This window comes from Teleopsis dalmanni, chromosome X (assembly GCF_002237135.1).
Source record: "Teleopsis dalmanni isolate 2A chromosome X, ASM223713v2, whole genome shotgun sequence".
Classification (NCBI taxonomy): Eukaryota; Metazoa; Arthropoda; class Insecta; order Diptera; family Diopsidae; genus Teleopsis; species Teleopsis dalmanni.
Window position 1 is genome coordinate 68,312,221 of NC_051848.1, and position 15,539 is coordinate 68,327,759.

A 15,539-nucleotide genomic window follows, 5' to 3' on the forward strand; every position below is an offset into this window, starting at 1 on the left:
AAAAATGGTCAATTAGTTTTAATTTTTATTTTTATAATATTATAATATTATTACAACTGCTTTTGGAAACATTTAAAGCGGTTATATATACTGGGATCTGTTTATACATTCAGTTTTAAATAATTAACAATAAATTAATTACTATACAATATACATAAAAGTAGTTGCAGGTAGCTGTTGCTGATGTTGTCACCACCCTCTTCCTATTCATGGTTCTGTCTATGTTTTTAAGTATCTGGAGTCTCTCACATTTATTAGATATCTTTAAATATAATATATCTTCAGCTCTTTTATAGAAGTGTGTAGCGTAAGCATTGTTTTAATTTTTGACATATTTTTTTTTAGACATAAGAATAGTTGGCTTGGATTTTTAAATTTCAAAAATATAAAATTATAATAAGAAGAAATTTTTTGAAAACTACTCATAAATTTTTAGGTTTAACATTTCGTAGACAAAAATCGAACCACAATTTTTGGCTACAATCAGAAAAAATGAAATCATTAATTTAAATATTTGGAAGCTTCAAAATTTATTTTGGAAAAAGTTTTTGATTAGCTTTATATTTTATAAAAAAAAATTTAAATTAAGTACTTTCCGGCAATTTTATGCACATCACATACATCATATCATACGGATCATCTCAACGCCACCAAAAATAATTCACGATGATAATAGATAGATTTTTACTTGAAATAGCTTATGTTATTTCACAGGTTCTATACTTATATTTGCAAAAATTTACTGAAAACCCATTTGCGCTTATTGGAGCACTGATCAGCATTATCCATGGTATCATACGGAGTTTATGTGCAATGCTTGAAGAAGTGAATGAGTATGATATACATGAACTGGAAGTAAAAGAAGTTCCAATTATTTATACGATTACAGAATCAATGAATCAGCTACTTCCAATTGCGTTTACCAACTACTATTTCTATGCGCAGTCAGAATCATTGAAACGTTGTGCCCCTGCACATTTCTTCACACTGTTGATATATTTTTACGTGATCTTCGCAATTGTCCACGATGATGAATTAAATGAAAGTCTATGGGATTATAAAACGGTAGCAGTGGTGGCGAATTGTCTGTCCATGTGCTATGTAGGATATGTGGAAAGTAAAGTATGTGTTGTGTATGCTTGCATTAAATTTTTGGAAGAAGTAAGCACACGAATTTGTAGAGGAGAGTATCGAAAAGGTAGAGAATACCTAACTCCAATATTCGGAATTGTAAGAACTGTTGCCGTGTTAGTTTTAGCAAAATTGTATTTCAATAATTAGAAATATTTATTTTGCATTCAACATTGAACATAAAACTTGAAACTATATTAAGGCAAAACGATTAGCAACATAATGTCATGGAAATTACACGAATAAAGTGAAGACTGTGATAAAGCTGGAACATCTCAACAACCATAGTTAATTTTTCAGGAAGATTACAGTAGATATCCAATAATAATATACAACTGCTGACTATGTAGTTCCGATTATAGTTTATTCCTTGCCACTACTTCTTCCTAAGAGCTATTCATTACATCAGTAAGTACCCAACATTTACTTTGGTCAAGTGCATAACATTTCGATTCTCCACAAGTTCGACTTTTGTACTGTTTTTATGGCTTGAACTAAGATAAAGTTGTTTCGAAGAAAGCTATCCTGAAAATATCGAAGATGATTTCAATTTCCACACGTTTTCAGTTCCATTTTCAACAGCACATACTAAATATAACTACCTTTTACTATGAATATACATGAATATCTTCACAAAGTGGAATGAAAATCAATTCAAATATATATCTTTGGACTTAAACAAGGATTGGTCATACTATTGTTTGCTGTAATGCTTTTGGAAAGGTAAGAAATATATATCTCTTAGAAATGAAATTGAAATTCTTAATTCCTTTTAAATTAATAATTAATTTAACAATATAATTAATTATTAATTAATAATTAATTAATAATTAAAATTAATTTAATTAATAATTTACAATTGCAACAAGCAATATAATTAAAAAAACTTCACATCATCTATTATAAGAGTATTTAGATTATATCATTTATTCTTACACGTAATTATTTCGTTCGGAACCCGTAAATTATTTCCACGTTTCTCATTGATGTATCTCCTCATAGGTGGTAAAAGTACGCCCATATTGGTAGAATCACAATTTTGTAAATCAAGAGCAAATTGTGAGTTAGACCCAAGTAAACATTTAGTTTTTGAAAAAGACTTAAGTCCAGAACATGAAGAGACGCCTATTTAAGCTTGTTGTAGTCACTGTTTCAATAAGAAATAATGTAACAAATATATTCCTAAATATAACAGAATATATGTTTAGAAAGATATTGTTTAGAATGGAGGGAAGTATCGTTTAAAACACCGGCATGAGTTGTGGTCGTTGAATGGTTGTTATAGCTTCAATATAATGTAAGATAGATAAGCCAAAAACATTTTAATTAAATGTATACTTATATCAGTTCATCATAATAGGTATAGTTCAAAGCCCCACAAGCATTGTTGATTCATTCGATCATTCCATGGTTCGATAGCAACCATTATTAGCAGCTATTGGTTTACATATCAAGAGATACATAAACTCATACTTTATTTATAACTAGTTTTGCTGTAAAAGTAGACTGTTGCCTTTCACTGTACTGAAAAGTAGTCACTTTTCATTTAAGGAAAGAGATATGTTAGATACTTAAAATCATATACATGAAACCTATATTGGATTTTCCGTAATCACTTCTTTTTTTTCTTTTCTTTTCTTTTCTTTTCTTTTCTTTTCTTTTCTTTTCTTTTCTTTTCTTTTCTTTTCTTTTCTTTTCTTTTCTTTTCTTTTCTTTTCTTTTCTTTTCTTTTCTTTTCTTTTCTTTTCTTTTCTTTTCTTTTCTTTTCTCTTCTTTTCTTTTCTTTTCTTTTCTTTTCTTTTCTTTTCTTTTCTTTTCTTTTCTTTTCTTTTCTTTTCTTTTCTTTTCTTTTATTTTCTTTTCTTTTCTTTTCTTTTCTTTTCTTTTCTTTTCTTTTCTTTTCTGTAAGAATAAGGATTTTTGCCTTTCACTGTAGCGAAATATAGTCAATTCTCTTCATTCAAGGAAACAGATATGTTAGTTACTTGAAACCAATTTCATGTCACCTATATAGGATATTCAGTATTCACTTCTTTGCAATGAAGGAAATACTTAAAGTAAACATATATGGGGATCCTATGTAAAATTTTTTCATTTAATAAATCATAGCTATCCGTTTTGTTTAGGTTATGAACTGGAGATATTTTTCTAAGTTCTGCTTTAGCAAATTGGGAAATTAGCAATTGATCGATTTTTTTTTCAAAACTTCTAAACTTTGTATATGGAAGCAGTTGTGTGATCTCTTACTGAATTTGTCCACTCATTGTTAGTCAATTATTAAAAAGGAATTTGACTAATGTGTTGTTTTGGTTCCCCCGTAGCCATTTATTGAATAATTACGAAGCTTATGAGAAATAGACAAATTAATCAGTGAGATGAGTGGGACATATAATTGTTACAGCCAACTCCAACAAGTGTGTTTTGTATTATAATTATTATGTTCACTGAATTTGATTTTAATCTTAATTATGACGGCAATAATTATTTTACTTAATAGACACTATTGTATTTAATAAAGAAGTTTCGAACAGTAGTGAATTGCTGACCACACAGCTGTTTCGACCATTGCCAAATATATATTATTAGTGATCTTTTTGGAATGATTTGTTGTATTTACTTATTGGACTGAACTTGTATCCTGCCAAATTTGTATGTCTTCCGAAAAATAGAACATGTAGTCATCCACATAATCTGAATTTGTTGCTTTACTGTCAAGTTATTTGGGAAATTAATTTATTGCATTTATTTCAAAATAAAACAAGTCAATTAATACAGAACTAAATATAATAAGAATAATGGTCATGGTAGGTTCATGTACTATAGCAACAAAATTTTCTTTAGGTTCCTTCGGAAGAATCTCAAACTTCTTAGAACAAATGTAATTATCGAAGTCGATGTAGTGTTTTTTACTTGGAGCTTGGTGTCCTCAATAAACTGTATTAGACTTGGTGACATGGGCTTCGTTAGACTTTTTACGCTAGTTTTGGGTCACTAGTTGATCACCATTTGCTACTTTATTCTATTTTTTAATATTAGGTTAGATAAAAGTATTAGCTTTTTTTGTCAGTAGATGGTGTTGGTACCCATTTATCTGGCAATACTAATCGGATTATGTCAAACGAACAAGTATTTGAAAAGTGACACTTAAGGCTATATTTTAGGTGAAACAGTTGTAGTTTAATAACCACTCTGTGTGTTATTTATGGTGAGAGAATGTTGTGAATGAAAGTCAGATTTTTACTCCATCGTTGTTTTACTGCATTAACCTTTAACATTTTCACACACCTTCATTGTATGTAGTCTCGGCCTAATAAAACTTTAATAAGCAGCTAATTTTTATTGTTCGAAATTTCACTTAAGTTTGCTTTGCTATAAGCTTTGACATTATTTACTACTCTTAATGGTTTAGATTAGATATTAATCGATTTTATATCAAAAAGTTAAAAGACTTCCAAATGCAGTTAGTTATGTTAATATGATTGCATTTCAATGTCAAGTGAACAGAAAAACGCCGAATACTTGAACTAAAGCATTTCCAGAGAGATGAATAATGTAAATTTGATTTGGAAATGCTTTTTAGTAAACCGAAAAAGAAAAAAAAAATAAATAAATAAAATGCTATAAATTTATTTAGCTTATTATTTTTTGAAATATGAAGGGTAAAATACGAAATGTGATTTTTTAATGTTGCATTCAAAGTCACATAAATTTTCTACCTTCCATAAATACCTATATGGAATTTACTATATAGGTACAAACTTCGATGCATATAGTACGCACATCTGCTACAATTAAGCTGAATTGCAATTCTTAAGCAATAAATATGGCTTGGCATATAAATATTTTTATAAAGCCACAACTTCAGCTACAAAAAAATTCAATTTCAATAAATTAAAATTTATTTTGGTTGTCGCTTTTTTATGAACCGTTTCAGCCGAAACCGAATCAACTTCAATGGGAAGCATAAAAAATCGTATAAATAACAGGAACGTAGCGTAGCGTACATCCATGCCGAAACAGTTGAGCCGGCTAAATGAACCAGCCATATATGCTATTTACGGACGTTTAATACACTTCCTACCATTATACGCTCAGCAAGAGAACAAAGTAGAAATGTTGCTAATTTTTAACACGTCTGGAAATTAGTTAAGTAAAACCAATACAAAGTCCATTCATTTTTGTTAGCTACACTCGCCAGTTTTTTTCCTGAATGGACAGTACGGTAGAAAACTTGGGTCGAGCACTGCAGCACTGCAGCACTGCAACATTGTAGCATGATGCCGAAGTGAGAACGTGTAACGCCCGGCCTTTGCTTTATCAAATATGACAGCTGTCATATGCAGGTGGTATGTGGCAGGTACGTGTGTAATGTTGTTCAATTTCATCTAAAGTAGATTTTTTCGGCTTGCAGCCAATTTTTTCAACACACAAATAGGCATCGAATGGCCTTACTCATCTTTTCCACATATTGCCGAAATTGATGGAGAGGACAACGGAAAATTGAAAACTACATGAATTTTCATTTAACTAAAACGAGAAAGAAAAAATTATAATATTCGCCAATTCAGCGTATTTTGCTACAATTTTATTTTACACCATTTTTTATTGCTGATGTAGTTTCCGCACTGTTGTATGTTTTTATTAAATGGGATTTGCACTCTCAGGATAACTACATATTTGACTTATTTATTAATTGTTTTGTGTTTCATTCCCAACACGAAGTTTAAGTGTAAAATATACTGTAATATGGAGACCTCATGCGGTGCATTATTACAGCACTAAATTAAGCAGAGATATTTTATCACAAACGCATATTGGGTAAATGTGCAGATGGTGTTCTTTTAAATATCATCAGAATAAATTATTTCATTTTATAAAAATATTTATTCCAACCACATGCATTTGTTCTTCTTAGAAACGGAATATGGAAAAGATATACTTAAATGACAACTACTTGTTCTTAGAGCAGGGCTTGATATTTTTAGCATCATTTGAAATGTCTCATAAATGCAATAAAATTATTTTTACCTTAAATTATTTTTACCACAGATAATGTATTTTTTTTAAAAATCTATTATATATAAGAACTTTCACCTTCGACACCTTCGACAAATCCGGAAGAGGATAAATATATTTTTCTTATATATATGTTATTTTTATGATTTTTATAGTCAAAGTATTGTATATTTTCCAAATACATATGTTTGTTTCATGTTTCAATGTAAATGTAATTTATTATTGTTTCTATGTAATGTATACCTTAATATTAATTACAATGTATTTATATGTATAGTTCCCCGATGATGACTATAGATTATAGTCGAAATATTGGACAATAAAAATTTTATAAAACTAAATAATGAAATTTATTTAATAACTGACCAATTAGCCCGTGAAATAATTATTTTTAAAATAATTATTTTTATAAGAACTTTCTTAATTTTTTTTTTCATTAGTTTATTTAATCTTTTTCAACAGAAATTGACAGTAATTTTAGGAATCCTAAAAATCGAATCTAACATGTATGTTACTAAACTAGTCGATTCATATTTATCAATTATGTCGAAATGTCGAATTTAGGTGTATATTATCGAATAACTTCTTTAATAGTTGTTAGATTTAGATCTTTGTGCAGGTTTTCTGGTTTTGACATACTACATACCACCGCATGTAGCTTGTCAGAGACTTTTATTTTATACTCTCTAGATTTTTTTCTATATTTGTGTTACACGCTGAACATCATAGGAAGTTTCTAATAATGATATAAAAGCTTTTTTTATTTTGTAGACTTGATTTGGTAGGACTGCATCAGTAACAAATATCATAAAAAGATATCATTCAAGACATTATATGTTCATTTCAAGTTGCACCATTTAACAATGTGCTTCGCTTTACAACCGCTGAACATGTTAAAGTTGTTAAAAGTCATATATAAAAATGTAATGTTACTTTCTTTAATGTTAAGGCTTAGTTTTTACTTAGGAATAGGTCGACAATCAAAATTCTCACATCTCGGGTAGTGAAAACCTACAAGTGGTTGTCAGAAGATCAGTGTATCTACATATTCGGGTGCCTCTCCTTTTTTGAAAATTGAGTTTTCTTATGATAAACTTTTCAAAACTTTTTTTAAGTATGGAAATAAATACACTTTTCAATTTTTGTGATTAAATCAAATTTAGAGGTGGCGCAATGCTTTTGGAAAATTAAAAGACAAGGTTTGGTATTTTGCAAGTAACCCGAAAAGTATTGCTGTTAAAGAAATCAAATATTCTTTCGGTCGATATTATTTTTTGAAAAGTACAACTTATACATCACTAATGTCCATGTCGACATTATAATAAGGTTCGACTGTAAAGTTTTTTTTGTGGTCATTAATGGGTTGAAGCGGATTAACACCGAAATCATTTCTTGAAATTACAACTTTTTTTAATATAGGTATTACTAAACGTTAGCTCAAAAATTAACATTATTATTAAAATGAAATGGGTTTTTGATGTTTTAAGAACTAAAATTTTCACCTAAGAGGTTTAATGTTTATGACAAATATATAATCATTTCTTATAACAGTACGTCTTTTCTTACATTACAAATCAATAACACGAAACCTAGACCGAATCCCATACAATACTTATTTCTTTTGTTAAAATCTTTAGTTTGTATATATATCTTTAACTGGTAATACTTTTTTTGAATAGGCAGGACTACAGATTTGCATCTTCTGAACTTTTTTTAGATCTAGTTTCGTGCCATTAATATAATGTTAAGTCTTCTTACCGTATTCCAGTACGATAATCCAACGTAATAATTCATCGAAAAGCGGTACATAAAATTTTATTGACTGGTGAAATCGGTACATAACTTACAATAAATAGTTATTTCATGGGTCGCTATAGTCAGCTATAGTGCCAAAAACTTATAACAAAAGCAGATTCGGATTAAGTAAAAGTAAGTGTGTTATTATACACTTTAATGGAAAATTACCTTCCGATGTAACTATGCTAAAGAAGATGGGTGGGATTCCAATATTAGCGATTACCGTTGGTGTAGCTCAACTTTTTGGTGGTCTGTCATTACCTGCGACAGCTGGAAAAAGTGATGTAGTATAGAACAAAGTTACTGAATGTCCTGTGTACTTGTCGTTACTGAAGTATCATTCGCTACTTTAATAAAATCTATACGGTTCGCCCAAAGAAAAAATTGATTTTCCAGAACAGTTTGTAATCGTTATATATAACTTTAAAATTAAAATTTTTTTAAATTAAAATAAATATTTGTCCTTTTCTTTCTTGTTATTCGAATCCGTCTAATTTTAATAGTTTCTTTTCGTCATAATCGGCAAGAAAAAACTTAACATTTAAATTTTTTTTTTTGTCTTTTCAAAACTTTTCATTTTTTATTGCCTTTGAAGAATTCCCAAAGGTTATAATAGTTTGAAATATTCTACAAGAATTTTCGATTACATTCAACTGCTTCTTGCTTGACCAATGAAAATTAATGTTTATTTTATAAAAAACTAATATGCGAAATTAAATTTAGACACTAAAAACGTTCTTAAATATTCTAAATTTTCAATAAGACAAATAGAGAGACCAATACTGGTATAATCTACCCAAGCTGTATTAATAAATATCGATTATGAAGATCAGGGTATTGAAAGAAATCGATATTCCACCAAAATTGACTGAAGGATTCTAAGCAGTTAAATAAATACAATTTACAATTATTTACAGTAATACTGATTAGAACACTGCAGGTTGGTAGATTTTATGAGGAAAATTATATTAGAAAACATATATATATTTATCCTTTAACTCCTAGGAGGAGCATAGCGTCTGAACAAATAACTTCCACTCGGTACGATTGGTGGCCAATAGCTTCAACTCTCCCCAGCCTTTCCGCATGTGTGACATTTCCGTGTCGGTTTGTCTTTTCCAGGTAAGAGCAGGTCTGCTCCTTCTTCTGCTACCCACTGGGTTGCACTCAATCGCCATGCTTGTGGTGTTACCAGCAGAAAACATATGCTAAGAGCTAATCTAGCATTGATGGTCAAATTAAAATCACACCCAGGTAGACTTCTTATATCGAATGAATTAAAAAAGGCTTAGTAAAGTTGGTTGCTTTCCTGAAGAAAATATATTCAGATATATATTTTCAATTCTTAGAGTACTCCGTCAGTCTGACAATAATAATCCAAAAATAAGTTGCACGTTGAAATCAGTAGAAACTGGTTATAAAAATAACATGAAGTTTTTTTTAACTTTCTTTAGGAAATTAGGAATTCTTTAGGAATAAAAAAGTTGTTATAATTTAAAATTAATAAATTTTTATTTTTAAATTTTTAGAAAACGTGTGTTCTTTTCTAAGGAACATCAAACGTATAATTCGACGATTACACACCTGGTTGCCACTCACATACGAAATAAATGTGGGTCATTTATGCTGACATGTCCTTGTTAATCAAATTTTTTTCATTAAAATCAGTGTTGCTTGGCTGCATTCTTTGAGGGGATTGTTTTCTGTTGTTTTTGGTTTCGTTTCAGTATTCCCTTCCAAGGACATGTCCCAAATTAAAAAGGATTTCCTATAGCACATTTGAGGTTTATAAACTGTTAATATTCCTGTAAAGTTTTTGTATCATGTCATTGAAATTTTGATTTTATACCAGCACCAATCTATGTAACATATATATCAGTGTGTAGAAAAATTTAAGGGCCTGAAGTGGATAACAATATTTTAAGTTTCAAGGAGTTTGAAATTTTACTGAAAAAATTGGAAAATTGAATATTAAACTTGGCAAAATGTTTTCGGTATTTTTATTAAAACTGAAAATATTTATTTTTATTTTGAAATAGAGTTTTGTTAATACAAATATTATCCATCCTTTTTAAACACATTGCGTTACCTACAGACTACAATTATTATTCATTTAGTATAGAACTTTAGATGCTTATATACGCTAGCAAAAGGGTGCTGCAGGGCAAAGAGCTAATAATAATTTAAAAATGTAATGCTACAATTCCTAAATAGGTTAGCCAAGATACAATATTTATCTATATTTAATATATACATAACATATATTGAACTACAAAGGATATGTGCCTGGTTTATAATGATATTATAACGAAGTTCACTAATTTATATAAAGTCGTGTCATTTCGAACCAGGAAATCAATTTATTTATTTGGTTTATTCTGATAAATCAAGTCATATTTCTAATGGTTGTATTGAATATAATGAATCATTACTTTAAAAAAAAAATCCAAAGAGTATCACAGCTTATTAGCAATTTTCAAGCAGTGACAAAGTAAATGAATTGAATGAACTTCACTCATTTTTATATGTCCTCAATTTACACAGGTGGAAGAGCAGTCATTAGGTAGAGCTCCCCGATATGCCTACATAAAAGCTAGTATCCATTGGTGCATTAACTGTATTGGGCAGCAATAAATCAGCAAGTATTATTCTAATATTTTGCTGTGACTGTCTTCATTTTAAAGCCTCTTATTTTAATATGTTGTATTTTTTGGGAAGTTCCAATGGAGATAATTATTTTTTCTAACAAGCGAGGATGGGTGGTCATTCCCAATAATATATGAAGAAGTAAAAGCTTTTAATTATTATTTTTAAAATAATTAAGTAAATAATAATTTAATCAAGCAATTTTTAGTACTTTAATTAATTTTTAAAGTTGTCTCCAATAATGATTAAAAATTAAAGTTTAATATTTTAACTTATACATATTATTATAACTATAGTATTATAGTTCTATAGTATAGTATATCATTATAGTATAAAATAAATATGATTAATTAATTCCATTAGGCAATAGATGGTTTATGATTTCGTTGTAATATAACATAGCAAGTGAATTTGTTAATGAACCTTCACGGCAAATTAACAAAACCCCAAGTTAGAACATATAAGTCAATTTTTTTATCAGTTCGCTGACCCTGAATTTTAAATATGGCAGGGCACGAGTTTAACCCTTGGTACTTGTAGTCTCAAAAAATTCTTTATGAATATTTAAATACAAACGATATTTCCAAAAGACTATGAATAATGGGTATTTGACAATACTCGAAATAGCTGTTTGTTCAGTCAATAATTCAATTAATTAATAAATAATAAAAATTTTGTTGGTATACTTCATTATTGTTCAAAATAACTTTCTATTAAAACAATAGTTTCTATAAAGAAACATGGTTTCTTTATTTAAAACTGACTTTAAAAATCAAATATAATAAAAAAAAAATATACATTAAATAAATTAATATACTTTTATGTATTAGAGAAATAATTCCAAAAGAATCAATTGATATTCTGCACAATATTGGAGCAAACATATTTAAGGAACTTCATAGACTTGATATCACAAGGTGGGTAATGATTGAAGCTATTGTTGTGAGAACTTGAATCAATAAATTTACAGGTGTAATGGTACATTACAACAGAGCATCCAATGTTGATGGCAGAATCCTTTTCGACATTTATGCGAACGAGGCGTCCGGCCATTCTTAGATCGCCTATTTAAGAGTTTAGATGAGATGCGTCCACACATCCTATCCCTCAGCTATTGCACTATCCTAGAGATCCTCCTGAAAGACACACACTACATGTATTGAACTAATCAAATCCATTTAATTATTCGATTAATGGTATTGTAGCGTTTCCTACACTACACATACATGTAAAAACGCTGGTTATCAAGAGTGATGAAAATCTCAACGTGGCTGAAGCTTCCTTTTTTTTCTTGTTTTCATTTTAAAAACTGCACTTCCAAAAGCGATATGTTACATATTTTCTATGTAGTAGCAATAGAGAAGAATTGAAGTATAATTAAGTCTAATTAATTATATAAAATATATTTGAATCAATAATAACTTTTTGACAATTTTAGTTCCGTAAGTGATTGGCTATATGCATAGAAGTTTAAGCTTGATGAATACATTATTGGCACAATGAAATAATTAGAGATTACTAAATCACGGACTGTGCTGGAAAAAGAACTACATCACCAACCACGGTATCAGCAATACTATGCTGTATATGAGGTGCGAGGTATCAAGAGAGAATAAAAGAAATCTAATGATGAACAATTTAATCATCAACATATCACATTTATATCAAAAATTCGATTGTAGCATCTTCTAAGCTAGAAGCTAGACCAGTTAAGTCTCAAAATAACGCATCTATTGCCACGTTCATGGTATTAAAAGTGATATCAACTTTAAAAATATTAAGCTGATAATGATAATGAGCATATCGTCGCGTTAAAGTAATCAACTATTGAGTATGAACATGCTAGATCAAGAATAGCGCAATATTATAATTTTTTCATTGATTATCGTTTTCATAATACCATGATAAATACCAAGAACCAGCTGTCAGACGTGAGTTATAGAAAATAAACAAATGGATTTTGCACCTTTACGGTTGAAGGTACTATAATGTTATTGATTTTAAATCAACATGAAGTCTACTAGCATTGTGATTTATGCTAAGATTTATGATTATCAAACCTTCATGGATTCATTGAACCCACACCGGAATAATGAAATACATAACGAAAGGCATTTTGGCACCTTCAATGATGAAGAACCTTCTTAGAATTTATCACTGATGATTATCTGTATGTGCTATATTGTCAAGTTAGTACAAAAAATTATTATAAACCGATTAAATTGTTTTTAAATTTTACAATATTACAGTCAACTCAACCGAAATTATATACAATAAACAAATCTCAACTGATACTAGTTATTTATATTTCAAAGCGATAGTTAGAAGTTTCTATATGATTATATTATATTGATCCTTGTAAAAAAGTATATCCTTGTTGCGACTGCCTTTACAATTTATGCTTTCGCAAGCATGTCAGCTAGTTGCAGTGAAAATCTTGCTTACTCTTATAAAATTCTATGGAAATACAAATTGCAACCTAAGATGTATTTAAATTTATTTTTTTTAAGAAGATATTTGTAGTTAATTTATATATTCTATTTTAATCAATAGTTTATTGCAGTATTGCTTTGAGTAAAACTGTTGATTAGTTAGTTCAAGCGGTTGTTAGCACATGATGTATACGCTCTTGTTCCAAGATGTTTTTAGGTGGTGGGTTCCAAGCCCGACGTATAACCTCATGTATAGCGTGTCGCGTATAGGTTGTGTGCCAACCTCCAGTAACAAGGATCGTGCTAGCATTAACCAAGTAAAATGCTAAAGAACGATATCAGCAAAAGAGAAGGGATAAGAAACGTTGTTTCAGGCAAAAAAAAAAAAGCAGAAAGACGAGTACGAAGTGCTTAAAAAGTTTGACGACTGGAATATGGCTCGAAAATTCTACTAAAAAATCAAAAACCTGACATGCAGTTATAAATCCGTAGTTGATTTCTTCAAAGATCCAAATGATAAATTGGTGGTAGATGTCCAAAGCATGTTTAACATTTGGAGGGATCACTTCTCGAATCCAACTAAACGGCGGTAGTAACTATGAAATCAAATATGATCTTGAATTTGCAATTATTGACAATAAAATAATCGTCTCACCTCTCATAAACATAATGAAGTTAAAACAGTTAGAATGCAGCTCAAAAACAACAAAGCTGCAGGAACCGATGACTTATCAGCTGAGCTGTTTAAAGCTGGTGGCTGCATGCTACAGCTAATTCGCAACATATGGTCGGATGAATGCCTGTTAAACGACTGGAATTTGAGTGTTGTTTGCGCAATCCACAAAAAAGGCAATCCTCCAAACTGCTCCAACTATCGCGAGAGCAGTCATTTAAATATCCCATAAAAGAGATTCCGTCAAACATTCTATGTGAAAGATTGAAGCCAATCGTCAACCAACTGCTTGGACCTTATCAGTGTGGCTTCAAACATGGCAAATCCACCCTAGATCAGACATTCACAGTGTGTCAAATCCTGGAGAAGATCCAAGAAAAACAAGAAGATTCGCACATCACCTTTTTGTCGACTTCAAAGCTGCTTTTAACACTACGACTAGAAGCACTCTTCATGCCGCTATGTCTGAATTTGGTATTCCAGCTAAATTTTTACGGCTATGAAAAACGATCAGCTCCATTAGTATCGGAAAGTACCTCTCCGAACCGTTTGATAGCAAACGGGGTTTCAGACATGTTGACTCCTTGTCGTGTGAGTACTTTAATCTAATGTTGGAAACGATAATCCGGACAACAGATTTAAACCGCACTGGCGCAGTATTGTGCAAAAGTGTAATTCTGTTTGCATATACCGATGATATTGTTATCATTGGTCTGAACACCAGCGCCGTCGCCGTCAGAACACCATTTTCCAATTTAGAAAACCAAGTACTTTCTGTCAACAAACCAATCACCTAAGAATCTTGGAGCCCACATCCCTGTCGACAATTATAAGAACGAACTTGTGAAAGATTTTGCGAATGGAAGAATATACCTTGGCGCTAGAAAGGTGTTCGGTTCCCGCAGGTGGAAAACGTCTAGAGGATCTTTGGTGGAACGTTCGCATCTTTGGTGGAAGGGCTAGGTGAACAAAAATTTGGGGACGCTTGTTACTTTCAACTGGTGACAGCAAGCAAGCGGTCCAGGACACTTACGTCTTGAATACTTGACAGGAGCAATGTTGTATTAAAAGTTAGTGGGAAAGTTCAAAAAGTCAGAGAAGTATAAAACTGTTACCGTGTTTATGAAGTTATATAGCTGAAATGAATTGTTTTCTTCATATGCATTTCATTATCTGATTTGATGAAAAACTGAACTACACTGTTGATAGATTATAAATGGTTAATCTATTAAGATTTTAAAAACTTTCTTAGTTCGATGCTATATTTAAGTATATATACCTAATATTTTTATATTTTAGAAAATTATTAATTTAATATCTTTGTGATTTCATTTGATTTTCGAAGTTGTGTCGTTTTCATTTGTGATACTTCAGATTGTTACATGCATATTTTTGGTGCGCTAATTGTTATTAAAAGAATGTTAAGGACCTCGGCATGTGCCTTTTAAGTGAAACAATTTCTAGCCGACCATAAAACTATTAAGGTTCAACAGTTTTCTTGCATAAAATAGTTCCTTACTTTAAGGAAAGTTCAACAATTTTCGCATACTTTCGACTGAAGTTTATGTAGCAAAAGCAGAAAACTTCACAAACTTTCGAAAAGTATTCAAATTAACTTCATTAAAACAAAATAATAAGAATTCAAAATTGAAAATATAATAATAACAAATTTTTAAATTATCGTTGCACTAGTTTAACTTAAAAGATACACAATAAGGAAATTAAACAAAATTTTTAGTTACGAAAATCTGCCTTTAGGTAACAAACTTGAAAAGCATATGAGTCTTTTGTTGTGTAATTTGAACGATAATTAATTACACAAAATATTTTAAATCTCAGTTGTA

General features: G+C 30.0%; 1 long non-coding RNA gene across 1 annotated transcript; it reads left to right on the forward strand.

Moving 5' to 3' along the window:
• The first annotated feature begins 442 nt into the window (after positions 1–442).
• On the forward strand, positions 443–12,832 carry LOC119662207. Its single transcript, XR_005250726.1, has 4 exons — positions 443–1,854; positions 11,421–11,507; positions 11,561–11,961; positions 12,029–12,832. It is a non-coding gene; the product is annotated as an uncharacterized LOC119662207 (long non-coding RNA).
• Positions 12,833–15,539: the final 2,707 nt, after the last annotated feature.